Here is a 19,387-nt window from a genome sequence, read left to right on the forward strand (position 1 = left end):
TATTTTTTCTCTCTCTCAAGCCTACGTATATTCATCCAACAGTGTCTGAATCAGTTCTATTGTGAATCTGTAATTTTTTTACTATCCAGGAGCACTTTGTTTTGTGCTTTTAAATCGCTAAGTGCTTAAGAATCTAAGCTGTGACATTCCTAGGTCAAAAACAGGTACTGCCTGCTTGCCCCGCCCAGTCCAACATGGCGGAGCCGCTCGTGCCTCTGATCCTTGCACATTGCACCAGTAGCATGGTGGAGTTGCTTGTGCCTCTGAGCCGCAGCATAAAAATGACTTCCTTTTAGGCACACAGTGAGTCTAGTTGCCATCAAACAAATCGTAGCACTTTACTCCAAATGCTCCATTCAAAAGCTCTGTCTCCCGCAGGAGCCAGACAGAGATTGCAATGGCGGCACAGCCCAGAAAGCCGGCATTTTAAAACAGCCAGTTTTTTCCTGTTGCTGAGTCAGGACAATTTCTTTGCAGCACGCAACCCACAAACAGCAAAAAGCTGTCTTAAATTCTCTCTGTGTCCTTTTTAAGCCCTCTCAGGTTTTATATGGAGTTCATTAGCACGTTGGGAGCCACTCTGTAGTAATAGGAGTGGCCGGGCTGCGTCCCCGGCACCCGGCCGCCCACATGGCTTAGCTTTATGCCCCGAAATAATTACACGGAAACTGTATTCTTTTAATCACTGCCTGGCCCATTAGCTCCAGCCTCTTATTGGCTAGCTCTTACATATTGATCTAACCCATTTCTAATATTCTGTGTAGTACCACGAGCTGGCTTACCAGGAAAGATCTTAACCTGCGTCTGTCTGGAGTGGGAGAATCATGGCGACTCCCCGACTCAGCTTCTTTCTCCCAGCATTCCCTTCTGTTTACTCCACCCACCTAAAGGCTGGCCAATCAAATGGGCCAAGGCAGTTTCTTTATTAGCCAATGACCTTCCTCCATCAAGTTCTTTGTATATTTTGGAGATCAGAGCTCTGTCTGATGTGGGGTTAGTCAAGATCTTTTCCCATTCTGTAGGCTACTGTTTTGTCTTGTTGACTGTTTCCTTTGCTTTACAGAAGGTTTTCAGTTTCAGGAGGTTCCATTTATTAATTGTTTCTCTCTGTGCTACTGAGATTATATTTTGGAAGTGGTCTCCCATGCCAACACATTCAAGTGTACTTCCCATTTTCTCTTCTATAAGGTCCAGTGTGACTGGCTTTATGTTGAGGTTTTTGATACATTTTGACTTGAATTTTGCATGGTGACAGATATGGATCTATTTTAATTCTTCTAAATGATCAACATGTATATTTTAAAGATATTGTGACTTTAAAATTTGATTATAAGAATATGTTACTTTGGAAAAGAGGTTCTCCTTTTGTTTCCACAGAAGATGAGAACCTGTGGATTCCTTCCAGATTAATGTGATTTGATGGAACAAAACCCTTTAGAAGATCTTTATGAACCCTAAAAATACTTTTTTTTTGTTTATTTGTTTGTCAAACAAAAACAGGAAGCAATTTGGAGAAAACTCTGCCCAAATTCCCAAAATGATTGTTTATAAGTCATTGTTTACAATTAAAGGGGGACATGATATGGAAATGAGTAATTTACATTGGTACAGACTTTGGTTTATTGATACAAATTTAAGGTCAATTTTGTTATATGTATATTTCTACTCTTGTTTAAGGTATTATGTTCAAAGTGATCATTTAAAAATGTAATGTATAATTAAAAATTAGAGACTAATAGATAGTCCTCTATAATAGTCAAACTGTTAGTCATGTTATGATGGAGGAGTTACTTTCATTTAATAAAGAAACTACCTTGGCCCATTTATAGGCCAGCCCTTAGGTGGGTGGAGTAAACAGACAAAATGCTGGGAGAAAAAAGCCGAGTCAGGGAGTCGCCATGATTCTCCCACTCCAGACTGACGCAGGATAAGATCTTTCCTGGTAAGCCAGCTCATGGTGCTACACAAAATATTTAAAATGGGTTAAATCAATATGTAAGAGCTAGCCAATAAAAGGCTGAAACTAATGGGCTAGACAGTGTTCAAAAGAATACAGTTTCTGTGTAATTATTTTGGGACATAAGCCATGCGGGCGGCCGGGTGCCAGGGACACAGCCCCGCCGCTCATATTACAACAATGTTAGGTTTTTTAGATGTACAGAGATATATTTCAGTTAAATAATCTTTAACACTTCAAAGATCAATGGAATAAATTATTTAAAAGGTTTTAAGAACTTAAACTTTTCTCAACAGGGAGACATGTTTGCTTCTGGCAGCACCAATTACTTCAGAGAGGTTGACAGGTATTGAAGAAACCTGTAATAGAATTTGCCTTCAGTATGAAAAGGCTATCCATTTGGGCAAGAAGCTGCTCTTGCCTGGATTACTTGACGGTATGCTTTATGAAATGGATATGCAAGACCCAGAGAAAAGTGACTGAAGAACTTTCCAAAAGATAGGATGGTCCTTTATGGTTCCTGCCTCATGAAAGAGTGTATCAGACATTCTGCAGACCATAGAAGAAACTGACTGACAAATTGTCAATTTAGGTGAAACAGTCTTTCAAATTTCCTGCTTCATGGAAAATCTGTCAGATACTATAGGCTTGTAGGCTGAAGATGGATGTCCTAATGTAACAGAGGAACTTTGGGTGACTCTCCAGGCAGTGTGGCATCTATGTCAATTCTAGAGTTTTAGAAATTCCTTACAATGCATTTCCTGTTTACTTAGGTAATGTTATATCCTTCTGGGGTCCTTGGTGGAGTTGAGGACAGATAATTACGGTTACTGGTTATAGTTTTACTTAATTATGATAAAAGATAAATTAGATATGAAACTTTAGACTCACAAAGAAATATTGAAACTGTAATTCGTGCTTGATTTAGACAGAAAGGGGAAGATGATATGGGGTTCCCCTCTGTATGCTATAAATATGCTTTATTGCCATTGGTTTAAAAAGAATCTGCTTTGGCCTATGGCAGGGAAGAATAGAGCTAGGCTGGAGAAAAAACAAACTGAATGCAGAGAGAAAGAAGGTAGAGTCAGAGAGAAGCCATGTAGCTGCTGAAGGAGAAAGATGCTGGAGCCTTAACAGTAGGCCACAGCTTCAGGGTGTTACGTAACATAGATGAATAGAAATGGGTTAATTTAAGATATAAGAGATAGATAGAAATATGCTTGAGCAATCAACCAAACAGTGTTGCAATTAATATGGTTTCTGTGTGATTATTTGAGTCTGAGTGCTCGGGACACAAGTGAGCAGCCTCCATTTACACTGCACAAATTCTTGCATTCAGAAGTGCTGGTAATTGAACTTAGGATCTTCCTTTCTCATGCTAAAATTATCCCTAGTTACTTAGAATAATGATGTTGCCAACAGATTCACCACTTTGTCTATTCTGTTTCTTGGACATATTTAAACATTAGCATAAACTCATTTATGGGCAGAGAAATGGTCTTAGGGCTAAATATACTTATTGTTCCACCAGAGGACTACAAGCTGAATCCAGTTTGACTATCCACGTTAGGTGGTTTACGACCACCAATAATTCCAGTTCTAGGGAATCCAAAGTCCTTTTCTGTCCTGTGAAGCACCAGCACACATATGGCATACATCCCCATAGACGCAAACCCACATAGATAAAAGTAAAATAAGGTTATTGAAAGGTAAATAATAAAACAATTAGTTGATTTCCATATTAAATTTATAAGGTGATATGTATATATATATATATATATAATTTCCACACATTGTATTAGTTAAACATTCCCGTTAATATGACAGAAAATCAACTTACAGGGATAATTATTTATTTCAACTCCTGTTTGCAAAGATTTTAGGACATTGTTGCAGGGAAGACATGATGGATTAAATGTAGAGCCAAGAAACAGAAGAAAACAGTGATCAGAATAAGCCTTGACAAACGTGCTCAACCAAGCCCAGCCTGTACTTATGAACTGCCTACATCTAAGTTTAACCTTCTAATACCTTCCCAGAACACCATGTTAGTATGAGTCTATCAGCTCATTAAATCAGAGACGGGATGATCTAATTACCTCTAGAACCCAGAGATGTGTTTTACTAATCTTCTAGATGATTCTCAACCTAGTCATGTTGTCAACAATGATTAACTATCACACTTTCATTAAAGCATAATAATAATAAACTATACATAGTTTTCCTTCATCTTGTTTCCCCAATATATTTTAAAGATTGCTCCATACTGCATATACAATTTAATATTTACATATTATAATTTTACATGAACATACCACTTTATTATGTGGATGCAATATAATTTATTTAGCCAGTCTTATACTAGGATAACTGGGTTGTTTACATTATTTATTTCTTAGATCAAAAGGCAATTGCTTATTAATTCATTTACTTATTTATTGTTGTGTGTGAGCACATGAGTGAAGGCACTGTAGGCACACATACCACCACATGTATGTGGAGGTCTGAGGACAGCTCTCATGAGTAGTTCCCTCTTTACACATGGGTTCTGGGAACTGAATTCAGGTCATCAGACTTGGCATCAGGCATTTTTATTTTCTGAGCCACCTCACCAGTCCAAGAAATCTCTTAAAGCTATGTTTTCATGTTTTTCTAGTGTATCTATTGTTGGACTACTGTGGTGGGTTGAAAGAAAATGGCCACAAAAGGGAGTGGCACTAGTGGAAGGTGTGGTTTGGTTGAAGTAGGTGTGGTCATTTTGGAAGAAGTGTGTCACTGTGGAAGTTGGCTTTGAGGTCTGTGCTCAAGCTATACCCAGTGCGGCAAACCACTTTCTGTTGCCTGCTGATCAAGATGTAGAACTCTCAGCTTTAGCACCATGTCTGCCTTTATGCCACCAAGTCCCACCGTGTCCCACCATGATGATAAGTGACTAAAACCTCTGAACTTTAATCCACCCCATTAAATATTTTCCTTTGTAAGATTTGCCATGGTCATGGTGTGTCTCTTCACAGCAATAGAAACCCTAACTAAGACAATTACCTTTGTGGTAGTGGAGTTTGGAATGAAAAAAAAAATAACTGCATATGTACTTGCATTACGTGTTTTCAATTTTTCTCCTGTAGTGATTAACATATTGTGGTTTCATATGGAGGCCCAAAAATGTAAACCTATTTCCGCCTTGTCTGAAAGTCAGAGAGGTTTCAACTTGCTCTAAATTGTTGCCATTTCCCCCTCTACAAAGGTCAGAGAATTGTAACTTTATTCCTTCGAGGTTATTGTCTGTTTCTACCTCAAACAAAGGTACCACCTAGATTTAGACCTGAGAGTTCTGCTCTCTCAAGGTTATTGTCAACAGGTGTGGTTAATATCCAGACCTTGTATTTCAGGTATAGAGAAGTAAATCTTCTACCTCAAACAAAAGTCTAAGGATCCAACAAAGTCCCTACTCCCTTAGGGAGATAACAATGGATTCTACCCAGGCAGTGTTTTGCCTCCAGAATGTTTTGGTCTTGGTTATGAGTGTTACTTGCCTTGTTCTAGTAAAAGAATGTTTAACTAAGAATATAACCTCCAGTCTTCAATAGGTGTGTTCATTTCCTTGTATCATGTTAATGTAGCTCTTTTATTACTCCTACCTTTTGGGGTCGGGGTATTTATTTTATGCAAATGGAAATTAAACGCAGGTGATTTCAGTATTCACTGGAACTCCCTCCCAGTACTATCTTATGTTTTCTGTTTTATTATTTTCACTCTCATCTTCGTTCTATTTTTCTAACCCTGGTAAGTGGTATCGTTGTCGAAGCTGATCTCCAACAGTTTCCTCAGCTTTAAGTGAGCAGCCCTGCTGCCCTGTGGCCTCACCATCATACTGAGCTTTGAACTTTTGAAAGCCTGCCCATCTGATGGGTGAGGGAAATAGTTCCTTCTACTGCCAGGATCTTGGGGTTTTCACTTACCCTGCAAAGAACAAATTGTAAACCACTTTGCATAGTGTCCCAGACCCTAAATGAGGGTTTCATTTACCATGTAATTTATTTCTAGTTCATGTTTCTGTCCTGAACAAGCTTTTGGGTTTGAGGTTATAAACAAGATAATTTGACTGTTTACTTGTGGTTGAACAAATGGCTTAAATATACACATGAAAAAAATCCTTTTGGAAGGAAGGAAAGTGGGGCAATCATTTCCAAAAATTATCTTCTGTTTGTCTGACAAACTTTTGATTCAATAATGTTGTTAAAACACTTGGTCTTATTATTTAAACAACTTTTGTTTTTCCAGTCAAAAGATCTCTGATAAGCTAGATGAAAATATCTGGTAGCCATTTACTTTTATAATCACTCTCATGAGAGTGACTTGGATTAGGTATTCAAGCATTATTCCCTAATGTCTTCTAGACTGTGTTTCTTTTACTTCAAATTTTGTTCAGTTTCCTACATGATAATTTGCATCTTGTTCTTTCTCATTTAAAAAAACTGCAGGTTTTTTTTCCCCCAATTGGGTCCATTATAGCCCAGACTGGCCTAGAACTTACTATGCAGTGAAGATTGGCCTTCACCTCCTAAGTAATGACAAGGACTAAGATTGCAGGCATCTGCCACCATTCCTATATTCTTTCTCACTTAAAACATGTTATTTGCTCTTCTCCATTCACACTTCCTCTACCTTTCATCTTGGTTTACTCTTGCTCCGTAGCCAGTTTTGTCATCTGAGTCAATTGTCTTAGTTAGGGTTTCTGTTTTTGTGAAGCGACATCATGACCACAGCAACTCTTATACTGATAAACATTTAACTTAGGCAGGCTTACAGTTTAGAGATACAGTCCATTGCCATCACAGCAGGAAGCATGGCAACATGAAGGCAGACATGGTGAGGGAGACGTAACTGAGAGTTCTACATATGGATGGGCAGGCAGCAGGGAGAGTAACACTGGGCCTGCTGTGGGCTTCTGAAACCCCAAAGCCCACCCCCAGTGACATACTTCCTCTAGCAAGACCACACCTACTTTAGCAAGCCACACCTCCCAACAGTGCTACTCCCTGTGACTCTATGGGGGTTATTGTTATTCAAATCACCATAGTCATGATTTACAGTGGCTCCAAAATGAAGGTATACTTGAGAGAGAGAGAGAGAGAGAGAGAGAGTATTTGTGTGTGTGTGCACGCATGTGTGTGCATGTGTATACGTGTTCTGACATAGAGTCTTGATATTTGGCCTTGAATGTATAAGCCTTCTACCTTAGCACCACAAATCCTGGGAATGCACACATGTACCACCATACCTGGCTCAAGAAACTGCTTTTAAAGAAAGATGTCTTTTGGGCTGGAGAGTACTTCCATCTATAAACTGCTTTAGTTCTAAGAACAAGGTTCTAGATTTCATCTTCATGGATGCTGGCACACTCTTATAATCCCAGCACTGGGAAGGCTAAGATAGTGGCTTGATGTGAGATGCCTCTCTGTAGGCTGTGAATATGTTTTATTACTATTGGTTAATAGAGAGGCTGCCTTGGCCCATGGCACAGCACAGTATAGTCAGGTGGAAAAATCTAAACAGGGATAGTGGGAGAAAGAATGTAGGGTCAGGGAGATGCCAGCAGTCACCAGAGAAGCAAGATGTGAGGTAACAAGCCATGAGCTTCATGGCAAAATATAGAATAATAGAAATGGGTTAATTTAAGTTGTAAGAGCTAGTTAATAATAAGCCTGAGCTAATAGGCCAAATAGTTTGTAATTAATATAAGGCCTCAGAGTAGTTATTGGGAAACTGACAGGTGCGAGAGAAACCTCCAGTTATACTGCCTAAGGTTCGGGAACAACCCCAGAGCCTACTTAGAACATTTCAGGCCAATGAAAGACCCTGCCTAAGGAAAAATGAAACAGAAAAGAAAGGTCACTTGATGTCATCAGGTTGTCCTCTGACCTGACACACACATGCACACTGACTACATTCACCAGTGGATCAACAGAACACGTGCACATGCGCACTCTTGTCTTCCCAGACTTGATGAGGTTAACTCTCATGGGCTACAAGCCTAAGGCCGTGGGGAAGGTTGTCATATCTGTGCTTTCTTATAGGACACGTTATCACTGTCTACATCTTTCTCTAGTCCGCTGATCAAACATTCATGGTCTACCTGATAAATGTGAACTACTGAAGCAGCGAGGAGAGACACATAAATGTGGCAGTGTTCCTATTCTGAGAAGTATCACAATCTAAGGACCTGACTGATTCCGGTTAGAGCATGTGACTGTAACAGGCACGCAAAAATCCCGGCTCATGCCTGTCTCCCTTCTCACTCTGGGATGACTGACTCCTACCCTTTTATCTCTGTGGCCCAAGGCTGAGAAACTTGAAGGACAATTTACTTGGGCTCATGTCTCAGAAGATCGGGTCATGGTTGGTTCGCCCCATGTACTTGAGAAGAACGTGGTGGTGATGGGAGTTTGTAGAGGTGTTTAGCTCATAGTGGACTGATTGTAAGGTGCCGAAGAGGAACAGTCCGGAGACAAAATATCCCAAAGATATGCTTCCAGGGATGACTACCTCCTAAAGTTTTCAGAACCTTCCAGCACAGTGCTACAAGCTGGGAACTAGCACTCCAACACATTGGTTATTTTTTGGAAGTGGAGGGGGGCACCTCACCTGCAAGCTATGGCACCTACTTGCCTTTTCACTGAATTTGCCGCAGTCTCCAAAAATGCCTTCTGACTTCCTCCATTCCCAGAGTTGCTTGGTTCCTGCCCTAGAGGCTCTCCACTCATAGGAAATATCCTCCCCCACATCCTACCCCTTCACCGCTCCACAGTATTGTCATGGTTTCTTTTCCTAGCTTGAAAGTTCAAAAGACTCAGGAAGAAAGCTTAGCTTAGCTTAGCTTAGCTACAAGTCCTAGCACCCAACACAGTGAGCTGTCTGTGAGATGTTAAAATAAAACACCATCTGGGTCGACTACACAAGTACTTAGTGTGTGCACTGAACAAAAGAAGTAAAGAGAAAGAAACCATACATCCCAGTGAAAATAGAATAAGCCAGGATGCAGGGTGCTACAAATCAAATAACTTCTCAGAAGTATGTGTGAATGATTATGTTGGGGATTTAGTGTTGGTTCTTATCTCGTGGACCTTAATATTATTTTTAAAAATGCTGATTAAACCTACTTAACTTCCTTGAGTGATAATGATTGCTACCATGTAATTCTAATGAATAATTCTTTGTGACATTTATAGGCAAGTACAATGACTAGGAAAATCCTATAATGTTAATCAGTAATCCCTGACAGCTCGGGCACCACTGTAACTCACAGCTTTTAGGACATAGTGAATTACTATTGTATCTGTTCAGATACAAGCACAACTGAAAATCAAAATATGGTGTGTGTGTGTGTGGACTTGAAAATGAAAGCTTCTCATTTATATCATACTGTTCTATACTTTTTCTGCTTATTGTTTGTTGACTGAGGTTTCTGTCCTACCCAGTCCAACAGTTATTCAGTCTCAAAGAAATACACAGAGGCCTGCATTAATTATAAACTGATTGGCCTATTAGCTCAGGCTTCTTATTAACTTTTATAACTTATATTAGCTTATAATTCTTGTTTGTGTTAGCCACATGGCTTGGTATCTTTTTGGTGAGGCAGTCACATCTTGCTTGCTCTGTGCCTGGCTTCCTTTCTGTCTGGGTGACGGCCAGGGTCAAAGAGAAGCCATGTAGCCCCACTAGAGACAGACGCTGAAACTTTAACAGTTAAATCACAGCCTCAATGCAATACACAGATTAATAAAAATCGGTTAATTAATATGCAAGAGTTAGCCAATAAGAAGCTAGAGCTAATGGGTCAAGCAGTGATTTACTTAATACAGTTTCTTTTTGGTTATTTTGGGAGTCTAGGAAGCTGGGAAATGAACAAGCAGCCTCCATACAACAAATTGACATCCCAATGTGTGCTAGCTAAAACCATGTAAAACCTGAGAAAGCTCAAAAAGGAATTCTAGACACAAAAGAACAGAGTTTAGTACAGTTTCTTGGTAGCCACAATTTTTTTTTCTAGATTGGCTTACCGTAAGCAAGGCGCCACAAGGTGAAGTAAAAACTGCACAGCTTCTTCAACTCTTTCAGGAGGTCTGGCTATAGAGCATTTTAGTGGGGTCTGTGAGCAGACTGTTACAACTTGCTTAATAGCAATATAGACCTACTGTGGGCCTGAAAATGGGTCTGTGAGCACATCTCGCACTAAACAGACCTCCGCCCCACCATGTTGGACTGGGCAGAGCCAAAAGACAAAGCAGCCTTAGTTTCTGCTTAGCCTTTTAAGAAATGCTTCTGGTCAGAAAATAATTACAGATACATAATAAAGACAGATTCAGATTTTAAAAAAGATCTCTAAATGGGTCACAGTGTTGAGCAAATGTATGTAGGCTTTGGAGAGAGAAGAAAGAGAATACAGAGAGTTATAAAAAGAAGTAAGTGGTTTTTTTAAAAAAATGAAACAAATTCTTTGAGACAGAGTAAACTAGTAGAAAAAGTAATAGAGAAAGAAAAATAAGCCACATAAAGATGGAATATACACAGAGAGTCTGGATTATGTATATTACTGTGTTTTTTTTAATTTTTTTTGATTATGAAGGAGCTAAGTAACCAACATAGATACTTTAGAGATATCTTTTCTTCAAAATTTGTGTCTAAGGATACGTTGTTTTGGAAAAGAGGTTCTTCTTTTGTTTCTACAGAGGTTGAGAACCCTTCAAGACTAATGTGGTTTGATAGACCAAGATCCCCTGAAAGGTCATTGAACACCCCCTAAAAATTATTTTGCCCAACAAAAAGCAGGAAGCAGTTTGGATAGAACTATGCCCATATTCCCAAATATTGTTTATAAATATTTATTCTTTACATTTAAAGGGGGATATGCTATAGAAATTTGCATTGATATGGATCTTGATTTATTGACACAAATTTCAGGTCAATTTTGTGATATATATATATATATATATATATATATATATATATATATATTTCTGCTTAATCAATATATTGATTAAGGTATTGTGTTTGTACAGCTCATTTAAAAATGTAATGTATAATTAAGAAATATAGGTTAATAGATAATCATCTCTAATAGTCATGCTTGTAGTCATGTTAGTTAGGTTTTATAGATATATAGAGTTATATTTCAGTTAGATAGGTACTCTTCAAATCTTTCAGAGACCTTTAGAATATGATATTTAAATGTTTTAATAACTTAGGACTTTTCATGACATGAGACACATCTGCTCCTGGCAGCACAAATTACTTCAAGAGGAAGATGGGTATTGAAGAGTCTCCATATAGAGTTTGCTAGACTTTTGGGCAAGAACCTGCTCTTTCCTGGACTGCTTGATGCTATGCTGTATGAATTGGACATGCAGGACCCACAGAGAGATGACTGCTGAACTTCCCTAAAGGTGAGACGGTCCTTCAGGGTTCCTGTTTCATAAAAGAGTCTGCCAGACATTCTACAGGACACAGAAGAAAGTAACTGACAAACTGCCAATATAGGTGGAACTATCTTTGAAATTTCCTGCTTTGTGGAAAAGTCTGCTGGATAGTATTGGCCTGTAGGCTGAAGATTGGATGCCCCAATGATACAGAAGAATGTTGGGTTTCTGTCCAGGCAGCAAGAAGTCCCTGTCAGTTCTAGAGCTTTGAAAGTTGTTTAAAAGGACTACCTGTTCACTTAGGTAATATTATATCCTTTTGGAGTCTTTGAGGGAGTTGAAAAATAGATAGCTATAGTTATAGTATCTACATATATATCTACATAAGGTAGATATAAATGTTGTAACTGTAATTCTTGCTTGATACCTTTTTTGTTATATGTAATTTTACTATGTTAAAAGTAAAGCCTTCCTTTTTATTTAAACAGTAAAGGAAGGTAATATGGGATTTCCCTCTGTATGCTGTGAATACCATTGATTAATAAAGCTGTCTTGAGCTGGTAGCAGGGCAGAACAGATATAGACAGGGAAAACTAAACTGAATGCTTGGAGAAAGAAGGGCAGGGTCAAGAAGAAGCCATGTAGCTGCACTGGAGACAGACGCTGGAACATTACCCGGTAAGCCACAGCCTCGTGGCAATACACAGAAATAGAAACACAGAATAATACACAGTTAATAGAAATGGGATAAATCAATAAGTAAGAGTTAGCCAATAAGAAGCTAGCACTAATGGGCCAAGCAGTGATTTAATTAATACAGCTTGTGTTTGGTTAATTTGAGAGTCTGGGTGGCCAGGAAACAAATAAGCAGCCTCTATACAACAATTATTATCCAAATATCAGAGAAAGAAGCTTTAGTTTCTTGATATGCTCAGTATTTCTCCAAGAGTAAATTTATTTAACTTTTAAGTTTACTTTGTGTTTTGTTTATTTTTCAATGTATTTAGATTTATTCATTTTATGCCTATGAATGTTTTGCCTATATATATAGATATGTGTGTGTGTGTGTGTGTGTGCACTATATGCATGGCCAGTGCACATAGAAGTGAGAAGAGAGCATTTGATCTCCTAGAACTAGAGTTACAGATAGTTGTGAGCCACCATGTATGTGCTTGGAACTTAACCAAGGTCTTCTAGAAGAGCAGTCAGTGCTCTTAACCACTGAACCATCTCTCCACATCCTGTTCAGTAGATGGTTTAGCTACATGAAAGATTCCTTTGCTTCTACAAACATTATCTTGAATTGCTTCTAAATGAATCTTTCATCTTCTTTTTGCGTGAAAATCCTAATCAGCTTCCTAAAACAATTCTCTATTTTCTCCCTTATCTTATCACTGCATCTCCTAAAACTTCTTCCATTTAGATGCATTCTGTAGCCCCTGTTCCAAATTAGCTCTAGTGGCTTCCATACTTTGGTAACCAAGACAGCTTAGCTAAGAAAGTCATGTGTAAAAGACACCTTTAGCAGGACTGCACATGTATTTACTCAGCATGCATAAATTCCTGAGTTCATCTACAATGCTGCATAAAACTGGGTATGGTGGCATATTTCTGCAGTCACAGCATGTGGGAGGTAGAGGCAGGCAGGTAGATCAGAAGTTCAAGTCATCCTCAGCTTTATACCAAGTTTGACACTCACCTGGGTTACATGAACTAATGACCTGGCCCCCTGCACTCCCAAAATCATCTGTAGCACTGAAGATACTTGAGTGCCTCCTGCTTTTGTTTTTATTGAATATTTTTTATGGTTCTCATTCTTTTGGGGGAAAGAAACATGTAAAAGGTTGGTTTCTAGCTCTTTATTTCCATTGATAAGTCAGCTGATGCTTCTGTAACGTAGACAATGCCTTCATCAGCACCAGCACAGTCTGGAGCAGGATCATTCTGAGGTACTAAACAAACTAGAAAGTGTCCGAACCTTAAAATAATGCACTAAGCCAGGTGGTGGTGGTACACACGTTTAATCCCAGCACTCAGAAGGCAGAGGCAGGTGGATCTCTGTGAGTTTGAGTCAAGCCTGGTCTACAAGAGCTAGTTCCAGGATAGCCTCCAAAACTACAGAGAAACCCTGTCTTGAAAAACAAAACAAAATACACTGGAATTTCTTAATCTTACTATGTATCTGTTACAGGTTGGTAAGGGCATTTTGCTTATTCTGATCTTTCAAGAACCCAAACTACTAGAGCAGTCACTTGCTGAACTGTTAGTGTTTAGTGTAATAAAAAGAAAGGGCACTTCTTTTTTTATTCAACAACAACAAAAAATATTATTTTATATCCCAAATGAAGTTTCCCCTCCCTCCTCTTCTCCCATTCCCTTCCCTACCTTCTTCTGCCCACCCCCCACCTCAATCCATCGCTCCTACGCTTCTGTTCAGAAAGGGGCAGACCTCCCATGCGTATCAACAAAGCATGGTGTATCGAGTTACAATAAGACTAACCACCACTCTTGTTTTCAGGCTGGGCGTGGAAATCCAGTAAGAGGAATACGTTCCCAAGAGCCAGCCAAAGCATCAGAGACAGCCCCTGCTCTCATTGTTAGGAGGCCCACAAATAGACCAAGTTACACACTGTCACATATATGTAGAGGGTTTAGGTCTGTCTTATGTAGGCTCCCTCATCATTGGTTCAGACTCCAGGATTTCCTATGAGATAGGCTAGTTGTATTTGTGGGCTGACCCCTCTGATTCCTAAAATCTTTCCTCCCTCTCTTCAGCAGGATTTCCCAAGCTTGGCCTAATGTTTGGCTGTGGATCTCTGTATCTGTTTTCATCAGTTACTAGATGAAGGCTCTCTGATGACAACTGGGGAAGTCACCAACGAAAAGGCACTTTTTGATGTCTGTCGGCAGCGCTTCGGTGACTAAATACATAGTTATCAGGTGGTTTTTGTCAGACTCAGTCATATCCCCATCCAAATCCAAGGAAACAAAGTCTAAGTCTATCAAGTAAAAGGGAAAAGTCCTAGATAGGCTAGGGAATGGTTGATGAATGTTCCAATGACTGCCACAGCTCACTCAAAGAAAAGACATAATGAAATATGAGTGTGTGCTAGTGTCTACGCCAGGCCAAGCAAACAGCCATTTATTCAGTAGACTAAGCAGACCAGATTAGATTGCAGGGTGTTTGGGGGACTCAGTTTGGGTCCCTCATATTGGTGAGCATCCACATTGTCAAAGACTTCTGCGTGGGTCTGCACCAATAGGGTTCCGAGAGCTGAGAAGTAGCTACGTACATCCATCCTTAACCCAGAAGCTGTATCCAATTGATAATCACTTGCAAATGAAAATTAGGTACACATACATGCATGCAGGCAAGACACACACACATAGACTAAGAAAAATAATTGAAAGACTAATAACTCTGAGTATCAAGTTATTTAAAGTCATGTATTTTTGAGAACTTTTCAAGTAAAATCATCTTCCTATGCTTGGACAGACTCTTCTTGAGAGTTTATAAATTATATGAACTTGAGTAATGTAAAGAGTATTGTCTGTCTTTTACAGAAGTCCCCAAATCACCTTTTTATAATATCTTCTGCTTATAGGAAAGAGTTAATTTGCGACACTAGTGAGGAAAAAAAAAGAAGGAACTAGTACAATAGGCACATTGAAAACATATTCATTACAAATGAAAGTCTACATTCTTAATAATCTCCACATTTATCTTTTGTTACTCATTTTTACTGTACCGATCTTAAGGGCTGTTGTTTTATTAACAATTGTGATGATAACAAGAACCATGGCCTAAGTAAATGTCACTTTTGTAAAACCTAGACTTTGAGTTCACTTTTCATTGGCCGTCAACGGCTAGACATGTAGTCTACCAATGAGTAGTTTGCTTCCCTGTTGCACGTCCCTTGGAGAAAACTAAATTTTTATTAGCAATTGGTTATCGGTTGGAGATTGCTTCTGGGTTAAGGATAGGGACATGTATCCCCTTCTCTTCTCAACTCTAGGATCCCCCCATTGGCACAGACCCCTACAGTCTACTGCATCGGTCTCTGCAAGTTCATATGTGTGTCGGTCATGTGGATTTAGAGGGCCTTGGTTCCTTGGTTCCTCCTTCCCCTCTAACTTTTACTCGTTTCCTGCCTCTCCTTGTAGGGTTCTCTGAGGGGAGGGATTTGATGGAGACATCCCATTTAGTGTTGAGTGTTTCATGGTCTCTTACTTTCTGTATAATGTCTGACTATGGGTCTCTGTATTTGTTCCATCTAATGCAGGAGGAAGCTTCTCTGATGATGGTTGGACAAGGCACTGATCTTTGAGTATAGAAAGTCATTAGGAGTACTTATTGCTATGTTTATTCTTTTTTAAAAAGCAGTAGTATTTGATTTTTTTGCCCTAGTTCCTGAACTAACTAATCTTACGTTCTTGGTCACCCAAGCATCATTGAGTATGGGTTCCATCTCCCAGAGTGGGCCTTACATCGAATCAGATATTGTTGGTTACTCCCACAAGCTCTGTGCCACTTTGCACTAGCATATTTTACAGGCAGTGTATTTTTGTAGATCAGACACGTTGTGCTGAGCTGGTGTTTATGTTCTTCTTTGCTGACATATGGACTGCCTTCCTTTATCAAATACACTAGTCAACACAAACGAGTAAATGCTCTATGTGGGCACGAGCTTGACTTCTTCATGTACCAGAAGTTGTGTAGGTGTTGACTTCAGCAGTTTGTCCTTGCCATCAACTTGTAGAGAGCAACCTATAGTCTTGGAATTTTCCATAGGAGCCCTTTGGCCAACAGCTCAATTATATGTAACACATTCCCAGTTCTGGTGGCAAGAGATGTCCACCAGGTTTTTGTCTTTGATAGTTCCTTGCCTCGAACTGTCCTGTCAGAACTTTGTCTTTGCTTTTCTTTTTTGTCTTTTTTTAAAAAAAAAAATTAATCTTTTTTGCTTATATATTTTTCTTCTGTTTTTTACCCCACACATCTCGTGTGTGTGTGTGTGTGTGTGTGTGTGTGTGTGTGTGTGTGTGTGTGTATGTGTGTTATGGCTTCCCATTTAGTGCTTTTTGGAGATTCCTGAGTATGCAGATGAGTGGGTCTCTGTCTATATCTGTTTCTTGTGCCTTTTCTTGGACTCTTTTCCTTTGGTTTGTTTGTTTTATCCTGTTTTAATGCGTTAGTTTTTGCTTTATCTTATTTTACTATTAGCCCTTAGAAGCCTGTTTGTTTTGTAATGAGAAACAGAGAGTGGATCTAGATGATAAAGGATTGGGAAAAGAAATGGAGAGGAGTAGAAGGAAGGTTATATATCCATAATCAGGATATATTGTGTGAGACAAAATAGACTTTTCTATATTTCTAAAAGCCTTTAGGAGATAGATAATAATTTTTCAGATTCTAACCAATAGAATCTTCCTGTTCATAGTTATCTGTACTTAGGGCTGGCTTTTCATTGTACTAGAAGAGCTGAATGTGTGTGTGTGTGTGTGTGTGTGTATGTGCATGTGCATACTCAAAGACATGCATAACAGGAATAAATGCTTGACTGGCTGTTACATTTTCTAGTAGATGGTATTTTGTGCCATATAAATAACTATGTTTTTATGATTACAGTTTTGACTTCAATTGATCCAATCTGCCTTCACTTTCTTTAAAATCACGGAACAAAAATACAGCCTTAATCTTTTTTGTTATTATTCTTCATCAAACTTCATTTGGAGCAAAATAATTCTTGTGCATATGGGGTAGCAGGAAATTCTTTCTCCTCTTCCGAAGACTAGCGTCTTCAAAACGGCTGGATTAAATTGGCACTAGACACATGGATGGGAGAAAAGACACAGGTGCTCTCTCACATGCATGGAGGCATCCAATAAGACAGTGGTATGCAAAAAATCCACACACCCTTCTTCACAGGGAGGCACAAATGGGGCTGAAGGCAATTTGGGGGTGGTCAGTGATGTTTATGGGAGGCAAGTAGCTCTGGAGACTCCTCTTGGTCTGTGAAGAAGTTGTCTGGGCTCTGGGTGTGGGGTTTGGCTTCCAGTCATCTCTGTTTGGCATCAGTTTAATCCTGCTTGGAGATGAAGTTGCAGGGGAAGAACTGAAAGGCAGTTGCGTTCTCTTTTCAGCAGATCTGCCTTTGAGAAGATAAGGCGACTTCAGAGCCAGCCTTTCCTGCGTGACTGGGTGGGTGGATTGGCTAAGGCAGAGCCATCTTGGATCTGACACAGCTTGTTTGGTTTTCTGACTTCCTTTACTTCAAAGTACTTGGCGTGCCCAAACACTATTTAAAGTATGGCTTTCGGAGCCCTCAGCACACAACAACCGCTGAAAAAGAAGACAGAGTGCATAAGGCAAGTTTCCCATTTAACCAATCCTAATGCTCCGTGAGACACGTTCAGTCAGGCAACCGGATGCTTTGAGTCCATCCCAGGCGGTGATTAGGAGGTTCTGGGGTTCCACTACCAGCCCAAATCCCAGACCTGGCAATCCTTCTCCCGTCTGGACTTCATCTGCAAATTAAAGATAATAGTAGTATCTCCTTCATAGAGTCTTTGAAGATTTAACCAGCAAAAACACTTTTAAACATATTTGGTGCCCAATAAGACAAAGTGATTACTGCTTTTCTCCTCATCTTATTTTTGTTTTCTTTCAGGACTTGAATTACAAATGTGGCAGATGTTTAATTGCTTTTACAAGTGTTCAGCTTTTCCCCTTAAAGAAATTGTCATCCATCAACGGGAAAAAAATTACAGTTTGTGACCTCATCATGGAGATGAGCAAATATAAAGTCAGCCTAATTAAGATGTATGCTTTCCATTACCATAAGAGAAATAAAATCAGGCGTGAAATACAATTGAAAATAGTTTGTAGTTATGTGTGAGAGTTATTAACTACAAGTCTGGTGTCTGAAAAACAACATCCAGGCACTACTAGAAACTGTATTGTTTTAACTCAGTGTTTCTCAACCTGTGATTCATGACCCCTTTGGGAACAAACAACCCTTTCACGTGGTTCTCATATCAGATATTCTGCATATCAGATATTTATATTGTGATTCAAAACTAGCAAAACTTCAGTTATGAAGTAGCAATGAAAATCATTTTCTAGTTGGAGGCCACCATAACATGGGGAATTATGTTCGGGTCGCAGCGTTAGGAAGGTTGAGATCCGCGCTTTACCTGAGCTCCTTCCACTCATTATGTTCTAGGACATCAAACGAGATTCCAATCAAAATATTTTCTATGAAATTATTAAGCAGGAAATAGGTAAGTTCCTACTTTATTGGCCTGGAACCTCAGTGTTTGTGGTGTTCATTCTGTGTGCTTCGTCTTTTGGTCATTGTCCAAGACTTCAGCAAGACCTGGTTTCTGAGTTACCCCAAAGCACTCTTTCATTGAGGAATCAGTACTAAGAGAGAATAGGAAGTGCTCAGTGTTTCCTTGGCCAGAATGTGCTTCCTGTAGCTAAATAACACCCTGTGTGTGATGTTGTCTCAGAGCTATGCCTCAGTGATCCCTGCTCCTCAACCCATTTTCTAGGCTTAGTTTTATTCATAGCTCTTAAAACCATTGGAAATATTTTTAGTTAATTTACTATTATTAAGGTGTGTGTGTGTGTGTGTGTGTGTGTGTGTGTTTCGGGACTGGAGAGATAACACAGCGGTTAAGAACATGTAGTGCTCTGATAGAGGACCCAAGTTCAGTTCCCAGCATCCATGACTGGCGCTTCACAAACTTCCTATAATTCCATTTTCAGGGGAGCTGATGCTTCTGGCTTTTGGGGACACCACATACACACACACACATATACAGATAGACATATGCAGAGTTTAAAGATAATAAAACTACATATTTTCAAATATTTTGTTTTCTTCCCTGTACATCACCAATTCTTGGTCACTGTTTCACAATAACATGATTAATTAAAGCACTTTGTTAAAAAAAAAAAAAAAGCTAGTCATAGTGGTACATATTTTTAATACCAACACTTGATAGG

The sequence above is a fragment of the Chionomys nivalis genome, chromosome 1 (genome assembly GCF_950005125.1).
Source record: "Chionomys nivalis chromosome 1, mChiNiv1.1, whole genome shotgun sequence".
Taxonomy (NCBI): domain Eukaryota; kingdom Metazoa; phylum Chordata; class Mammalia; order Rodentia; family Cricetidae; genus Chionomys; species Chionomys nivalis.